This window comes from Microtus pennsylvanicus, chromosome 1, assembly GCF_037038515.1.
Source record: "Microtus pennsylvanicus isolate mMicPen1 chromosome 1, mMicPen1.hap1, whole genome shotgun sequence".
Taxonomy (NCBI): domain Eukaryota; kingdom Metazoa; phylum Chordata; class Mammalia; order Rodentia; family Cricetidae; genus Microtus; species Microtus pennsylvanicus.
Window position 1 is genome coordinate 183895074 of NC_134579.1, and position 19566 is coordinate 183914639.

Below are 19566 nucleotides of genomic sequence, written 5' to 3' on the forward strand. Positions count from 1 at the left end.
GACCAGAAGTCAACATCAAATGTCTTCTTCCATTGTTCTCTATCCTATTGCTTTGAAACATAGTCTTCCACTGATTCTGGACCTTGCTGATTCAGCTTGAGTCTCCTATCTCCTTCATGGCTCTAGGATTATGTGTATGTGTCATTGTTCCCTATTTTTAAATGGGTACTAAACTCACATCCTTATAATTGTACAGCAAGCAGTTCACAGCTCACAGCTGAGCCATTTTCCAAGCCCCTTGATATGGTGTCTTATTTTAAATATTTATAAAGAGATTTTACACTAAGGTAGTCACAAATGAATTGAAATTATATAATTATTTGGCTTTATTGTGGGTTTTGTTTGTTTTTTGAGACAGGGTTTCTCTGTAGCTTTGGAGCCTGTCCTGGAACTTACTCTGTAGTCCAGGCTTTCCTGAACTCACAGAGATCCATCCATTTCTGCCTCCCAAGTGCTAGGATAAAAGGCCTGTGCCACCACTGCTCCATCTACTTTGGTGCTTTTGCACTAAAAGTTAATGTTTAATCAACTAAATATGATAGCGTTATTTTTATTTTTTTTATTTTTTTTGGTTTTTCGAGACAGGGTTTCTCTGTGGCTTTGGAGCCTGTCCTGGAACTAGCTCTGTAGACCAGGCTGGTCTCGAACTCACAGAGATCTGCCTGCCTCTGCCTCCCGAGTGCTGGGATTAAAGGTGTGCGTCACCACCGCCCGGCGATAGCGTTATTTTTAAAAGTCTATATTTTTCCAGTTCATTTAATAAGGTGTTCATTTAATAAAAACTACTTAGGCTATCTGAAATGATCTGTATCTAAGTGAAGATTTCTCTGTTTATACTTTAACGAACCATATTTAGGCATTTTTTGGGCTAAAGGGGCAATATAAGGAGGAAGCACAACTCTAGCCATCAGAAGGACCATGTATCCAAAACCCATTAGTCATTCCATTAAAACTGCACTCTGATCTAAAGCTAATCATTAGACATGTTAGAGTTCAGTTCTCCACTTGTATTGTGATGGAGGAAGGTCATTGGCTAATAAAGGAACTGCCTTGGCCCATTTCATTGGTTAGAAGATAGGTGGGAGGAGTAAACAGAACAAAACGCTGAGAGGAAGAGGAAGTGAGCTCAGACTCGACAGCTCTCCACTCGGAAGCAGACGCTTCAGAGAGAGACGCCATGCCCCGCTCCCAGGCAGACACACGAGATGAAGCTCCGACCTAGAATATTCCTGGTAAGACTTGTGCTCACAGATTATTAGAGATGGGTTGATCGGTATATCAGAATTAGCCAGTAAGGGCAAAAGCTAAAGGGCCAGGCAGTGATTAAATGAATACAGTTTGTGTGTTGTTATTTCGGGGCATAAGCTAGCCGAGCAGGCGGCTGGGGTGTTGGGGACACAGCCCCACCGCTCTTATTACTACAGTATTGGGCTGTTTTTTTTTTTTATCAATGACTTCAGAGCCGTGCTCTCCCATTCCCTTCTTTACACCCTCCCCTCTTCTACTCTTCCTTCTTAGGTCCTCCCTTTAACATGCCCTGATCTTTGAGTTTGAGAAAAGATAAAGTTATAATAGAATTTTTCCATGTCACATGTCCTTTTTATTGAATGTGTTCCAGACTACCTCCAACTACTCTCTCATAAAAGTCTTGCTTACATTTAATATATCACTTATATCATAGTATGTTATTGATGAATTTTAATGAGCCTAAATTTCTAGGAATCCAGAAATTAAGGAATATTTAGCTATTTTTTGTTCTCTAACACAATCTCTTATTTAACCCATATCTATTAATTTGTGTATCACCACATGGCTGTGACTTACAGGCTAAAGTTCTGGCGTCTGTCTCCAGCAGGACTACATGGCTTCTCTATGACTCCACCTCCTTCCTTTTAGTTTTCCCCACCTAGCTCTGTTTCCCTATATCTCTGCTATAGTCCCAAAGCAGTTTCTTTATTCATTAATGATAATCACACCATACAGAGGGAAAACACACATCATAAGCCCTTTCTTCCCTAAGTTGTTTTTGATAGGGTACTTTATTGCAGGAACAGAAAGGTAAGTCAGATAGAAACTGATAGCAGAACTGGGGATATTGATGTAATAAACACCACCATGTAGATCTCAGGCATTTGGAACTGACTTGAGGGAGAACCTAACACTATAGTCTAGAAATGTCCTCATAGTATCCATTTAATGTGTCATTTTGATAGAAATTTGGAAGACCAAAGAAAAATACACAATGTAGAGACCCTGGTACATGAGGTTTCAAAGAGAAAGAAGCCTGGTGATAAGCCATTCAGGTTATGTTCTGGTTGCCTTCTGACAATGTGCTAAAACCTTGTATGAGGTTGAATTTGAAAATAGTGGCCAAATTTATATGGAGGAAGAAACTTCAAAGCTGGGCAACATTACAGCTGAGCCATGGTTATTACTGACTGCTCTCACTCAAGCCTATGGAGAGGGAGAGTGACCATGGAAGAATGGTCCTGAGAGGCCATTTCATAAAGCAATGGAGAAGATACCTTAGTTAGAATGGAAACTCTAAGATGTGGGAAACCCCAGGACCATGAGACATCTTCTATAGATATCTACAGACATAGAGTGTAGCCAGCCCATGAAAGAGGTAGCATTTGCTGTGGGCAGCAGAGCTAGGAGGGCAGAGTTACCTACGTTCTTTGAACTGAGATGATTCATCATGAATCCCAGATACTAGACATGGAACTGTATGCTTTATTTCTCCTACTGACTTTCAGTCTAGCTTGGTTCAACAATTTCTTGCTGTCTTTGTTCTTCCATTTGCAGATGGAATGTATACTCTGTGCTTTTGCTTGCTGAAGAGTATAATTTATATTCTGCTTATTTGTTTGGTTTTAAATGATTAATTTATGTTTATTTTACAAGGGACAATGGGTTAACTTGGACTTTTAAGCAATTTTGTTATTGTCAAAGACTGTGGAGATTTTTTAAGCTACACTGATTACATCTTATATAAAAGTGTATTTGAGGATATGGGGGTCCCAGAGCAGAATGCTGTGGTATGAATTTCAAATGCCACCCCCCAATAGGCTCAGGCATTTGAACATTTGGTCTCATTTGGTGGCTCTGTGTAGGAAAGTTGTGAAATCTCTAGGAGTGGATATCTCTGGAGGAAGTGGGCACTGGGGAAAAGACTTTGAGGCTACATATTGGCTCTACTTCCTGTTCACTTCTCACTTCCTGAATGTAGAAGCCATGTGAACAGCTAGCCTCCAGCTTCTCTCACCATGCCTTCTCTGCCTGCTGCCAAGTCTTCTCAACCACAATGCCATGAACTGTAAAGCCACGATGAGCAGTTTCCCCCTTAAAATGATTTTGTCAGAGTATTGAATACCAAGAAAAAATAACCAAGTAGGAGTCAACATTGGAAGGTCTTAAATGTTACACTTCATAATATTTATCCAAAGATTTAAAGAAAGGGATATTGAATGTATATTTGAATTCCATATCAAGACATATATTAATTACTTAATAAAAAGTAGCTGAAATAAAAGAATCTATATTTATGCTTATACATATTCCTAAAATGCAACATCACAGCACTTCTTTAGTAATAATAGCGACCTGGAACATTTTGCAAGCCTGATAGTTCTCTCACTGAATTGCAAAAGGAGAAACTAGCAATATTTCTAATACCATTTTAAAAAACAGTGTACAAACTAAGATTTTCTTTAAGTGGGCTATTTAACTCTCCCCATCAGTCAGGAAAAGAGTCAATTTAACAGCAACAAGGAAAATTGAAGTGATGAGAACAATCCTTTCATCTGTTGCCAAAACAGTAGTTACCTTTGTGGTAAATCTGGATCTTCATTCAAAAGTTTTTGCATTATACTTCCATATAGTGTTTTTAATTATGTAGATACTGATAATGAAAATAACAGGGAAGAATATCAATAGTCTATGACAGCACAGAGAAAAGAAAACTTTTGACTTCAAACTCTGGTTTAAAAAGCATACAGCTTTAAGATGACAGGTTAAAAGCGCATGCCATTGTTAAACCCTCATCATCTTCGTAACTATTTATTTTGCTTCAGGTTGTCTCTTCCACCTATGGGACTTATCAGTGACTTCAATTATGACTATTTATCTTTGACTCCTCAATTTCCAAGTATCTTATAATTTTAATTACAAAAATGTGTGAGTAAATGAATGAATAGCTTCATCTGTATATCTAAATATTTTTTCCTCCTTTGTCTGGTAAAAAAAAAATTAGCTGAGTATTTCTGAGGTTTTTTAAATTTTTTCCTTTACTTTGTACACAAGTTGTCAGTAGTCCTCATGCAGGGAAATATCAAAAGTAACTGACAAAACCAAATGCAATCCTATGAGGTCATCTTAAACAAGTAAGATATGATATAAAGAAAACATTGACATTATAAGAAAGGAAAAATCATGAGACTTGACCCTGAAGCTGCTCCTTTCTCCAAGCTCAACTACATGATAAACGGGTTTACTTTTGCTTTCTTTTCTCAAGGAAACACTAATTAGTTAAGGATCATAAAACCAACACTCAGCTTCATGTTTGGGGGTTGAGTTGCTACATAGAATTGGGATATGTTTTCTGTGATATAATATTTTTATAGTGAAGGAGCCAAAATACCACAAATGCATAGCATGGCCGCAAGCATCCTGGCCCTTCCAGGCATTTGTGTGGCTTGGCATTGATAAATGCAGGTAAAATTTAGGTTGCAGTTAGGATCAAATTACAGCAAACACTGCCTTTTCCAAAAGTCTAAAAGTTGCTGAAACAGCTTCTCTACTACTTGGGGTAGTGTGTGTGTGTGTGTCTGTGTGTGTGTGTCTGTGTGTGTGTGTGTGTTCAGGGGGGCAGGAGTGCTTGAATGTCCATCATCACCTGGTTCTTTAGAGCAAATTCTCACTCTTCTTGGGAGTGCGATGTCCTACCCAGTCAAAACAAATAGCAATAAAGATTCTTCCCCTGTTTCTACAAGAAACATGCACAGTGAGCTCCAGTACACCTTGTGACTTCTCTGTGCCTTAGGCTTCTTTTTCTTAATGGTATTTTTTTTTCTCCAGTGAATTTGCAAGATAATTACTTAATTTCAGAAACTATCAGGAAAGAATAATAACAACATGAGTATCTACACTACAGAATAAGTACCTTTTCTTTCTACACCTATCTGCCAATGATGTCTATCACAAACACGAATTCCTAAAATATAACTTATTTATATGAGAACAACTTTTGGGATTTTTTTTTCTTTTCCCATTAGTTTTTCATCAATTTTGTTACATCTGATAACTATTGTAACATGGAAAACAGTGAGGCGCATGTGATACATGTCATACTTGTTGTTAAGCATTGGGTATTAACATCAGGGATAGCTTTTTAAGAAAGGATAAGTAATATATTCTGTTGTATTTATGACTTTATCTTTGGCATAATTAATATAAAAAAAATTAACAGTTTTTCAACACCATTGACTGTATTCATTCTGCTTTTTCAGTCATTTAAAACTTATTAAGATAATGCCTATGTTTTAATATGATAAGACTTTCCTTTAGACAGAAAGATACATATCATATTTTCTTTCATATGTATCTACATTAAGCTCCAGAGAAGAAATATATTATATTTAGATTAATGCAAAATTCTATATATTCACATGCATATATATATATACACACACACAAATATATGACATAAAATAGAATGAGAGACAAAGCAAGGCAATGGGAGTGAGTGTGGTTTGTGTGCATGACACATTTGAATGAGACTTGTCCTATGAAACTCAATGCATAGTACTATAATATTTTTCCAAATATGAAATGTACTTGGAAAAAATGAAATGGCATGGCCTTTCTAAAACTGACAAGACTTTTCGCTAAGCACTTCTCATCTGGGTCAACTTCTTAGTACTTTAAGAGTGCTTATAACCTCTTGATCTCCTTCAGTTGTTCAGATATTGAATGGATACACAAAGAGAGGACAGCCTCATTTTGTTCCTGATTTTAGTGGAAATGTTTTGAATTTCTCTATATTTAAGTTGCCGTTGGCTATGAGTTTGTTGTATGTTGCTTTTACTATTTTGGGGTATGTCCATAGCATCTTTATTAGCAGGTAATATGATATTGTATGTAAGAAACACAAAAAGAATTTCACCAGGAAACTAGTACATCTGATAAACACTTTCAGCAAAGTAGCTGAATACAAAATTAACTAACAAAAATCAATAATCTTTCTATATATATAAAGTAACAGAAGAATAAGAAAGAAATTAGGGAAACACGATAGCCTCAAATAATAGAAAATATATTGGGGTAACTCTAGTCAAACAAATGAAAGACTTGTATGATTAAAAACTTCAAGGATCTGAAGAAATCGTAGACATCAGAGGATAGAAAGACCATCCATGCTCATGCTTCAGTAAGATTAACATAGTAAAAGTGTCCATCCTACATAAAACAATGTGCAGATTCAGTGCATTTCCCATCGAAATTTCAAAACGTTTCTTCACAGATCATGAAAGGACAAATCTTAGCTTCATATGAAAACACACTCACCAAGTAAACAAACAGAACAACAACAGACTAGCATAGCTAATACAATCCTGAACAATAAAAGTTCTGCTGGCACTACTTCCAAGTTCAACACATACTAAAGAGCTATAATAATAAAACCAGTATGGTGTTGACACAAAAACTGATACATTGATCAAATTGAAGACCCATACATAAATCCACACGACTATGAACACCTGGATTTTTTCTTTTTTGTAAAGAAGCTAAAAATACACATAAAAAAACAATATTGTCAAAATTTTGTGTTGGTCAAAACAGATGTTTGCACGTAGAAGAAGGCAATAGTACTTATCACCTGGCACAACACTCAACTCCAAGTAGATCGAAGGACCCAAAATAAAACTAGATATGTTTAACCTGATAGAAGAAAAAGTGTGAGAAAGACTTGAACTCATTGGCACAGGAGATTTTCTGAACAGAACACTGAAAGCACAGGCACTAAGATCCACAATTGATAAATGGGACCTAATAAAACTGAAAGAAAGGATACTGCCATTCAAAGCAGTAGCATATAGGGTAGGAAAGGAATTTTATTTCAGCTCAACATTATGTTGTGGACTAATATGCAAAGTATATAAAAAACTCAAGAAACTAAATATCAAAAAACCCAAATAATCCAACTAAAAAATAAGGAACAGATATAAACAGAGAATTCTCAAAAGAGGAAACTCAAATGGTTGAAAAACACATAATTGTCCAACATCTTTCATAATCAAGGACATGGAGATCAAAAGTACTTTGAGATTCTACTTGCACCTATCAGAATGGCTAAGAATTAATAACACAAGTAACAGCTCATACTGGTAAGGATGTAGAGTAAGAGAAATAACCATTCATTGCTGGTGGGAGTGAAAATTTGTACAGCTATTCTGGAAATCAGTGTGGTGGTTCCTCTAAAAGATGGGAATTGATCAATGTCAATATCTAGATATACCACTCTGGCATATATCCAAAGGACACCTCACCCCAACCAAAAGGACCCTACAAAACATTGCTGCTCTATTCACAGTTGCTGGAAGTTGAAAACAATCTAGATGTACCATAACAAAAAAAAATGTAGAGAGAAAAACATAATAAACTTATACAATGGAGTATTACTCAGCTGTTATAAAAATGTGATGTCATGAAATATGAAGGAAGATTGATTGAACTAGAAAAAAAATGATCTTGAATGAAGTAACCCATACTCAGAAAGATAAGTTTAGTATGTATTTACTTATATGTGCTACAATCTGTAGATCCAGAAATATTAGGTATAGAAGAAGTGACTAGGGGAGACACATGAATCTCCATGGAAAAGGGAAGTAGATTTTATGTGTGGCCTGAGGGTAGGGTGGGGTAACTGTAATGAGAGGATCAGGTGAGGAGGGAGAGGAAATGTGGAAAGAAGGTAAGTAGAATTGAGGGACATTGGAGGCATGGAATGGAACCCAGCGAAGTAACAACTTCTTATATAAAGTCAGTACCAATGAGGTCTTCTAGCAATGGGGAATACAGAATTCCAACTGCCCATCTCTTGTCACCAAATAAAACTTCTGGTCCAAGACTGGGTTACAGCCCATTGAGTTGTTGGTCAAAGTGGTCTAATGGAAATCTCCAAACAAACCAAGCTGGTTTCAAGATAATAGGTTGTTCTCCACAAAATATAAATGGAAGTTTTCTGTCCCACAGCAGATGTTCAGTCCCAAAGAAACACACAGAGGCTTATATTATGTATAAATGTTTAACCTCTTAGCTCAGGCTTATTATTCACTAGCTCTTACAACCTAAATTAACCCATAATTGTTGGAGGAGGCAACTTGTTTTTCCCAGCTGCCCGGCTAGCTTAGACCCCAAATAATCACACAGAAACCATATTATTTAAATCACTGTTTGGCCCATTAGCTCTAGCTTCTTATTGGCTGATTATTACATATTAATTTAACCCATCTCCATTAATCTGTGCATTACCACAAGGTTGTGACCTACCAGCAAATTTCCAGCACATCTGTCTTTAGTGGCTCCATAGCTTCTCTCTGACTCCACACTTAGCTTATTTACAGTCAAAAAATTTAAAGAAAACACAATAATATATGCTGGCTCCGCCTCTTTCTACTTTTACTGCCAGCTCTAAAGCTGCCAGAAAGGAAGAGCCAGCATATATTATTGTGTTTTCTTTTAAAATTTGACTGTGAAGGAGCTAAGTGGGGAGTGAGAGAGATGCTGGAACTTTCCCCAGTAAGCCACAGCCTTGTGGTGATACACAGATTAATAGAAATGGGTTAAATTAATATGTAAGATTTAGACAATAAGAAGCTAGAGCTAATGGGCCAAGTAGTGATTTAATTAAGGCAGTTTTCTGTGTGATTATTTCAGGTCTAAGCTAGCTGGGCAGCCAGGAATCAGCAAGCTGCCTCCTTCAATAAATAATTCTTGTCTATGTTTAGCAACCTAGCTTAATATCTTCTGTCAGTAAGACATTCTCATCTTGCTTCCTCTGAATCTGTATGATTACAGAGTAGCTGCCTTTCCTTTTCCCAGAATTCTCCTAGTCTGATAGCCCTGGTGATACTTCCTGCCTGGCTACTGACCAATCATCACTTTATTAAACTAATACAAGTGACAAAACTTTCCAGCGGACAAGAGCATTATCCCACAGCAAAAGAAAAAAAATATTATAACAATGCCCCATTGCTGAAGACCCACATGAATCGGTGAATATGGAGATGTCCAGCTGGTGCCTACATAGAATCTTCAAGGTATGGTCTATTATCTTTAATAAAGGAAAGTACTCTATACTCTATAGGCTACCAAAAGGAAAATGTAAACACCAACCCAGAAAAAAACCCATATAATCTGTTCTGCCTGTGAAGTATGTTAGAGCAATGGTGGCACAAAGCCTTTGGTATTAGTCGATCAATGTCTGATTTGACTTATGGCCCATTACACAAGACAGAACCATACCCAACACTTGGGTGATAAGAAAGCTGAAACTAGATAGCCTAGAGACCTGAAGTAAAACCAAATACTACTGATATAAAGACAAAACAAACAAAAAATTACTCCTAGACTCATAGATCAGCACCTTATTCAGCCATCATCAGAGAGGCTTCCTCCAACAGCAGATGAAAAAAAAAATACAGAGACCCACAGCCAAATATTACACAGAGAGAAAGTGAGACTTTGGAACACAGAGCTCTCAATGGGATGTCTCCAACCAATTCCTTCACTCAAATCTCAGAACCCAAAGGAAGTGGAAATAGAGCAAATAAGAGCCAGGGGGGATGGAGGACACCAAGAGAACAAGGCCCTCTGAGTTAACTGACAAAGTTTATATGAACTCACAGACTGAGGCCATAGCACAGGGCCTACATGAATCTGCAACAGCTCATCTGTGCATATATTATGGCCCTACCTTTAAAATAGGACTCCCGAGTGTGTGAATGAGTGAGTCTCTCACTCTTGTGCTGTCTCTTGGGCTCCTTTCCTCCTATTGTGTTGCCTTGTCCAACTTCAATGTGAAGGTTTTTGTTTTATTTTACTTTATTTTATTTTGTTCCGCTTTTTGTTATCTCTTAGAAACCTGTTCTTTTCTAGTGTGAGACAGAAAGGTAGTAGATCTATATGGGAAGAAAGATGAGAAGGAACTGGAAGAAGTAAAGGAAGGGGAAACTTAACCAGGACATGTTGTCTGAGAAGAGAATCTATTTTCAATTAAAAAAATTGGCAAAGACATCTATGTAAAAAGAAAGAAAGTTTAAAGCTTGAACATTGTTGGTTCAAACTATAGATGCAAGTTAGTATAACTGACTCTAAGTTTGTATCTAAAGACTTCATTCTACTAAAGATATTTGATTGCATCAAAAAAAGATTATTTCTTTAGAAATGTATTTATATGCACCAATTTACATGGCCTCTGAGACTGTCCTTTGTAACAATGAAGCAAATACCGTGGGGTCCATATGTTTGGACCCCTTATAAGGTTAGGCTACGCTAAATGTAACCCTGCTTTATAAGAGAAACACTGCAAAATATTGCATAAAACAATGCTAAAGTTTTTAATTGTGCTCACAGGAAGAAGTTCTCACAGATCATCAATCATTTTCCTTTGTTTCCAGTCTTTGTGATGTCCCTTCGTACCACTTTCAATGAATTCCCTGTGGAAATTTTGACCCGAAGACAACTGCCATCATTCTTACAGTGACACAGAAGACGCTTCTTACAGTCAGATCAATGCACTTAACCATTTTCTAATTAGTTCCTTTCCAGATTCATCTCTGATGAATGCTTTCCACCAACCAAAACGTTCCGACCCATTGATGTTTTGTTCTTTTGTCTTACTCTGACAAGGACAAAGTGATTTTCTGCATTGCACAGGAATGCACTGGCAACCCTAACATTGCATGTATTTGCATTGGTTTACAAAAAAATGCTCAGCCCCAGAACATTGGTCATGTTGGAAACAGTAGAAAGAGTCTTACCCCATAGTGTAAATTCAGCCTTTGTAAGGAACACTTCCACTAGCAATGTAGATGATGGTACTAAGTTGATGGTAATCAGACTGAAAATGTGACTCAATGGGCTGCAGAGATATTAGGCAATGACACGGCTTTCTAATGTCCACATCATTCATGCTGGTCTAAGAAGTCTGCAGAAATCCCAAGAGTCTTTTGATATTATAACTGAGTGCTCAGTTGCCGAAGTTAGGAAAGAGACTGGGTAGCTCAGACAGAGCTTTGACAATGCCAAAGCAAGCTCGGAAATGGAAACAATCCACCTAACCAAAGACTTCGCAGCATGAAAAATACATTAATTGATGTTCGTTTTAATATTGAATATAGTTAAATCCTTTTATGTAAAAGCCATCCCATTAAGTAGACACTGTGAAGGTGAAGAGTTGAGAAAGGAGAGGGGGAGGGTCAAAGTATTCATTCCACCACCTTTACCAAATGGTAATTAAAAAGAAGGAAAGGAGAAATATATCATCTGTGTGCATATCTTTGCAATGAATGTGTCAGCAGTAAATATTTCTATAGCAAGAGAAACTTTTATCACCAAATTTTAGTGTTCAGTAGCTACATGTTTATAAAATGCCTTTCAAATATTAAGATAGGAATATTTTGATTCCTCAGTGATGATATACATAGTTGGGAAATATGATTTAGTGATTTTTCTCCAACAAAATATATTGTGAATTAAACTTATTTTTTGTTCTTAAAATATTTTCTGATTTTGACTGCCTAATTAGTGAGCTCCAGCACAACGGGACCGCTATCTTAATGGAGGGGAAATGACATTCCTGCAGATGACACCCAAGGTCATCCCGTGGCCTCCACATACACCTGCACTCATGCCAAAATATACCTACACATATATGTAACTGCATTCCCAAACACATATGCACACATGCACATACACACACACATACATACACACCATCACCGCCGCCATCACCACTGCCACTACTACTTCACACAAAACGATTAATCAGTAGTATAACAACGTTTAAAACAGCAATAGCAACAACCCCATATTAAAACTAACTGGAGTTAATGCTATGGAATATTCTCTTTATTTATTAAACAAAATTTGCAGTTACTATTATCATTCTCATTCTACGGGTAAGGAAACTGATTCAAAACCTTATCAGCATTAATCTCACCATTATTTTAAAGCTGAAACTCAGATCTAGATTTGATGATGCTGGTGCCTGGTCAATTCTTTATTCATTAACCCTGCTGGGCAGAAAGAACAAGGTCTCCTGTGGTAAAGAGAGAACATGTTCTCTCCTGGTCAACCTCTTGTTTAAAAGCATGCTCCTGTTCCTCTACCCAAACACAGTGAGAACAAAAAAAAAAAAAAGATATCCTTTAAGGAAAGCAACCAAGAAATGGAATAAAATTAAGGAACATTGAGAATTGGAGTTCTGTATGGTGAAACAGAAACTACCCACAGGGTACGGCATGTTGGGGTGGTTGGTATGTAATGATCATGTTTTTGTTTGCACTGCCTTTCTTTTCTCTCTGTTGTAGATAACCACATTTCTTCCTAGGGGGACTTTTACAACTGACTAGTTATCTTGTGTTAATGGAAGCAGTGATAAAAAAAAAATGGGAACCAATAAAAGAAAAAGTTCCCTTCCTCTGCTTTAATGGAATCTGATACTGGCTATCTCTCCAGTGTGTTACATTTCTGCAATTCCTTCCATAACTCCAGATCCCATGCTGACTGGTCCTAGTTTCTGACTGGTGACCCCATGCCTGGTCTCTGTCCAGTTGGAGAAAAAGAGTCATCACTTTGTCACTGGTGCTAATCTTTGAGATGACTTAAATTCTTCTCCTTACCTTCTCAACTCCTTTGCATAGCCATGTGTATAACAACTTGAGGGGGTCTCAGTTTTCTGATCTTTGTCATCCGTGGTACAAGGTGACAGAGGCAATAAGATGAGCGAAGGCACTCTGCATTAGTACTTTAGTTTACTAGCACAGAGGAAGCTGCAGGAAGTCTATGGACAACATATTTCACAGATAAAACATTGCATATCCCATGGGATATTGAAGAAATTGTACAAAGACGATAGGAGGATTTACATGAACAAAGCTCCAAATGAATCCTAGTTCAGAGATCCAAGACCAACAGTATAAGATTCAAGACAACGTACAGATCAGAGGTCCCCCCCCCCCATGGCAGAAAAGCTGAGTGAAGGAAGCTATAAGCTAGATGGATACATAAACTGAAACATGGAGAAAGAGAGAAAGAGTGTAAGAGGAACATCAAGACTACAGTTTCAAGCTATTGTGCTAAATGACCCTAAGGAAGAGTGCCTGCAAGGCCGGGTGCTAATTCACTGCAGATGAAATGAGAGGAGCAGCACAATAGAAAATAGACCCATAACTTATAAATCAGTTTGAGTCTCTTAAGGAAATGAAAATTCAAAAGAGTAAAGGAGGTGAAAAAATACAATTGTGAAACCAGAGCTGAAACTTATAGAAAATGCACATCAGAAGAGACAATATCATATTCCACACTATCTTCTCCTAAAGATCTTGGCTTATCAGAAAGAGGAAAGCTTTATGAAAAGAAGGCAATGACCTCGTTTGACTCATTTTTGTGAAACTCGACTAGTCACGTGTCCCTGTTCTCTCCCCTCTTCCAACTTCACCATTCATCTTCGAATTAAAGCTCTAGGACATTAACAGGGACAAGTTCATTGTGATCCAACCAAGGAAAAACGTGTGTGAGGTCAACAATTTAGAGTTTCAATTCCATAGATGATATATCATGGCTGTTGCTTTAAAATATTGAAACTGAAAACATACTAGACTGTGTTTTAAGTTGTCAGAGTTTGATGATTTGGATTTATTGATTCATGTACTGATAGAAAAAATGGCCTGACTTTTATTTTTATTTGCTTATTTATACCTGGTGACAGTCTCAGATGCACCAAGGGACACTAGTTTGACCACTAACACAAAGAGGCTTTACTGCCTATACAAGATACTTAGGAGTTTCAAGTTACACAAAGAATGTATCAACTGTACATCACTTTAGAGAAATAAATCTTCTCTCTCTCTCTCTCTCTCTCTCTCTCTCTCTCTCTCTCTCTCTCTCTCTCTCTCTCTCTCTCTCTCTCTCTCTCCCTGGGCATGACCAGTATGGTGATTACTGTGTGGGCTGAGTGAGAAATGTCCCACACAGGCTCACGTGTTTGAGGTCACTGACTGATGCTGCTATTGGGGAACATTATAGAAATTTTAATCTGAGACACTTTGATGATAGAGGTACATTGCTGAGGATGGTTTTTATGACCTTGTCCCATTTCCATTTGATTTTCAGCTTCCTGTTTGAAAACAAGGAGCAAAAGAAGGAGAGAGAGCACGAGCAAGGAACTCAGGACCATGAGGGGTGCACCCACACACTGAGACAATGGGGATGTTCTATCGGGAACTCAACAAGGCCAGCTGGCCTGAGTCTGAAAAAGCATGGGATAAAACCGGACTCGCTGAACATAGCAGACAATGAGGTCTACTGAGAACTCAAGAACAATCGCAGTGGGTTTTTGATCCTACTGCACGTACTGGCTTTGTGGGAGCCTAGGCAGTTTGGATGCTCACCTTACTAGACCTGGATGGAGGTGGGTGGTCCTTGGACTTCCCACAGGGCAGCCCTGATTGCTCTTCGGGCTGACAAGAGAGGGGGACTTGATTGGGGGAGGGGGAGGGAAATGGGAGGCGGCGGCGGGGAGGAGGCAGAAATATTTAATTAATTAATTAATTTTAAAAAAAGAAAGGAGAAGAAGAGACTAGAGGGGTGGGTCACCCAGCTGCACAGCAAAACAGGGAGTAAGAAGTAAAGAAAGTTATGCAGAAATAAAGGTAAAAGTCCAGAGGAAGATGGTCAATGCGATAATTTAAGTTAGAAAAGCTGTCCAGAAATAAGCCAAGCTAAGAAAGAATAAGCCTCAGTTGCAGTTATTTGGGAGCTGGGTGGCAGACCCACAAAGAGTAAAAGAGTGAAAAATAACCAGCTACAGGCTAGGGCTCTTTAATGTGTGTCCTTAGGCTACTCTATTCCTATGGGGATTCCTTTAAGAAAGTACCATATTACCTACCCTATTTTCTTATGGTCAAAGTGAAGAGATAGCAGCATTGTAAAAGTTCTATAAAAAATAAAGTATTTATAGATCTCACTTTTTATATTTATTTTTTATTTATTGTGTGTATGTACAATGCACACATATTTGCATGTTTGTGTGTATCCCTGTGTCAGTATGTGTGTGTTTGTGTGTGTGTGTGTGTATGAGTGTGCCTACACCACAGAACACTTGTGAAAATCGGAGACTAGCCTTCAGCACCTGGTTTTCTTCCATGAGTTGATATCTGGGGATCAAACTCAGGTCTTCAGACTTTGTGGCAAGTGTTTTCCATGCCGAGCCATTTTGTTGTCATCTATTGTAAAAAAAAATTCAGTAGTTTTATTGTCATTTATATTTTTCTAAATTTCTAAAGCGATCATGCGTGACAACCAAATGAGAAGTCGGAACTTTAGCCTTTAATTATGAGTGCATCTGACCTGGAAATTGAAAACTGTGTAAGCACACATCAGCTGTAGTGACTTTGACAGTTTTCTGTACAGAGGTCGTCCTGAGGGCGTGTCTCATCTGCATACATGCTTTGCATAACTTTTAAGTAGGAATGACAGAGGCGGCTGGCGATCAGATGATCACCTTGAGAACCTGTCACCATGCATTATAAAACAACAGCAGGTGTTTTAGGACTGGAAAGCACAGAGTGGGAGGTCTTGGATTATTTAATAAGGAAGTCGTAGTCTTGTGAGGAAGCCCTGTGCCTTGAAACATAAAAACAAGAGAGCGAGAGCGAGGACTTCCCTTGGGGGAAAAAAAAAGGCAAAAGATGGGCCTGAGTGAGAAACGTAATGTGAGCTTAGCTGGTTTCTGTGCCAGAATATCATCCCTCTGTCCTTTGTTGTACCTTAAAATAGAAAACAAAGGCCACCGGCTCCTCCCGAGCAACGATCCAAATCTACATTAATTTACAGTCTCATCCCAGTCACCTAGGAACCACAGGGACATAAATCATGGTCGCAGTGTTCAAGTGTTGTTGATTCATTAGCTCCTCGCTCTTTCCAACAATTTTATGACACAGTTGGTCTCTGCAGGTATCAGAACAGGGCTGTGGGTATCTAGGGCAGTTCATGTGCCTGAATGGTCCATATTAAAAGCTGCTTTTTGCAATAACAGGAACACACAGTGGCTTTTAGAGGTGAAACAAACAAATTGGCAACAATAATTGAAAAAGTTCTGTATGTTGTATACATACAAGCAGAAGCATACAAGTGAAAAGGTAAAGGATGTTTCTGGTGAAATATTAGAACAAATATTGACAAATTCTTCAGTGACATCAATGAAAGCCAGTATCATTTACTGCCTTTACAACACACTTAGATAAGATCTCAGAGAAAATGTCAATATTCTTTTTTTTCCAGGTAAGAAAACTGTGGTAGAAACGTAATGTATTTCCTAATTCACTCAGCAAGGGGATTGCCAATATAGATTTCAAAGTCAGGTTTGGCAAATAATTTATGCTTTACTCAGTATGTCTTGAAAAGAATTTTTGACAGGTAAATGTAGGTACGATTTATTAAGTCAACACTTAGACTATGCCTGGGGGAAACCTGTATAGACATTTTTCAGAAATGCTACATTCTCGTATCTGTGCCTTAGCCAAATGTCGAGTAAGCAATCTGCTCTTGCTTACAAATGAATGCATCAGAAACGCCTTCATCCAAGCAGAAGAATTCACCATGAATATATGCCAAGTAAAGTTCAGAGGCTTCTATTAGACTGTATATTTTTAATATCTGGCTATCTTGTTGACATGTGCTCATGGGATATGCCTCTAGCAATTTGAAACTCAGCTGTGTAGAGGTTCTGGGGTTGAAGGTGGATTTAAAAGGTCTCAACAGACCAGGAGATCTTATTGACACCAGGCCAAGTTCATACAACTGATACTCATATCAGGGAGACGGATCAGACTTCAGCTCAAGGTGACATTGAGCAGTGTGGGGCAGTACTTACCCTCAACTTCACTGTTAAAATCATTTGAGGATGCCCATGTAAGAATGAGAAAGTCTTACTTTGGCCACATGAAAGAAAAAATAAAAACAATTTCTATTCCTCTATGAATCCTTCCAGAGTATGGGTACATGGAGGTCCAGTCTTTTGCTTGATTATGTCTCAAGAAAGGATTGGCAATATTTTCTAAATGAATCTATATGACAGACTTGCAATTTTTTCCATCAGAGAATGATTTTATCTTTTTAACATTTGAGTTAGTAATTTATTAGCTACTTTAGGTTTAAATGAACAGTATTTTAGATTTCTCCATAGAGTACTGTTTCTTTTCTTTTCTCTTCTTTTCTTTTATTCTTGTTTTTGTTTTAGTTTGGTTTTTGGTTTTATAAGACAGGGTTTCTCTGTAACAGCCCTAGTTGTCTCTCCTAGAACTAGCTCTTGTAGACCAGGCTGTACTCGAACTCACAGAGATCTGTCTGCCTCTGCTTCCCGAGTGCTGGGATTAAAGGCATGTACCACCACTGCCCGGCTTCTTTGTCCTTTGTTTCACCGTATGTTCTACATGCAGTAATTTAACTCTATTTTAATTGATGCATAGTAAGTGATTTATTTATCTATTCTTCCTGCTCAGAATCCTTCCTAATGGCTATTTTTACATATTTGGTTGTTGCCAACCATAGTTGCTTGTTTTTATAAATACTTTTTTTTCCTTTTCAAGACTTGTTTTTTTCTGTGAATGATGTATGTCCATACACATGTGTGCATGTGTGAGTGCGGGCATGTGCATGCTACAGCACACATGTGGCAGTGAAAGGACTATCTTGACTTCTGATCCTTGCTCTCTACCCTGTTTGAGCCAGGATTTGTTGTTTGTCGGTGGGTGTGCCCACCTTGGTGACCTTCGAGATACTAGGCATTCTCCTGCCTCCATATGTCATCTTAAGATAGGAGCTCTCAAAGTAGAGACATACACTATCACACCTGATCTACATGGGTTCTAGAGATCTGAAATCAGATTTCCATCCTCCATGGCCACCTCCCCAACTGTATAAATGCTTTTTCGTTGATTTGGTGACACTGGCTTTTTCTCAGTTAGAAAAAAACAAAACACAGTTTCCAACTGTAATAGAATACATTTACTTATTCTTTGCTTTCTAAGTCACACTCGCACATTAGAAACTAAAGAAAGTGGACAGCAGAGGTGACATGACAGGCTTTGAAGACTGGGCAGATGTGGTGTCTTCTGAGAAATGTCAGAGAGCGCCCCAGACAGGATCTGTAACAGGAGTGTAACAGAGGTCCCTGGCCAAGTTCATGCCTGAGCCACCTTCCTCTGCTCTTGATTTCTCCCCTCCACGCTGCTCCAGACAGACAGAACCATCTACATTGTCTGTCAATCAAGTCCATTCTCACCTTTAATCTTTTTTTTTTTTTGGTGACCCAGACACCACCTGCTTTAAATAGCTAACTCTATTAGTCATTCAGATTCCAGTCTAAACATCTAATCAAATTGCTCACTTCTTCATTTACTCCTGCCCCACCAGCACCACACCACACACTCCATTTTCCTTCTCTGAGCCCTCTCGAATGTTCACTACAGTTCACATACGACCTTACTGAGCACTAACATTGTAACTGACTACTTATAGATCTAAATTGTGGTCCTTGCCATATGGTCACTGAAAGGCACAGACTTCTATTCACAAGCATCTGTTGCGGGAACATGATAAGAGCATAAGTAAGTGCCTGTTCAAAAAATAAACCAGTTATTGATTAAATGACTTTTATGCAGTATTTGTATTAGCTGTGCCAGCATCAAGTGAGCCAACTTTATAAGTAATGATTGCTATTCTTTCTCAATGTATTGCAATTGTTACTAACAGAGAAAGAATATATAACAATGTTATGACTTTAAAAAAAATCCAGGTTGTAGATAAAAGCAATTTGGTATTTCTTATATTGCTAAAACTAAGAAAATTAACTTTCTTGTATTTTCAGAATTTACTAACCTTTTATAGAGTCTGTGTAGTTTTTAACTTATTAAAAATTATAAACAATTCAAAAGAGGGTGAAGTCCATTGAATGTTTGAACTGGCTCTTTAAGTTGGCCATCAGTGTTGGATACAACAAAGTTAACAGCTTCGAGACCACACACCTGAGATAGCATTCTTTACTCCCTTAACCATACCTAGCCAGCATGAATGACTGCTTCTCATTGATGAGTTACATCAGGCATCCAGTCATGTAGAACACCTTAAAAGCTCTGTGCAGCTCTGACTCAGTCTTGATAGATTGGATGAGGCATCTTTAAACTACTCTGTTCTTTCTACTTTCTGACAAGCAAGAATGACACACTCACAAATTTAATGCAATTCCAACTTTTAGATAGATTGGAATGTGGAATATTTAGG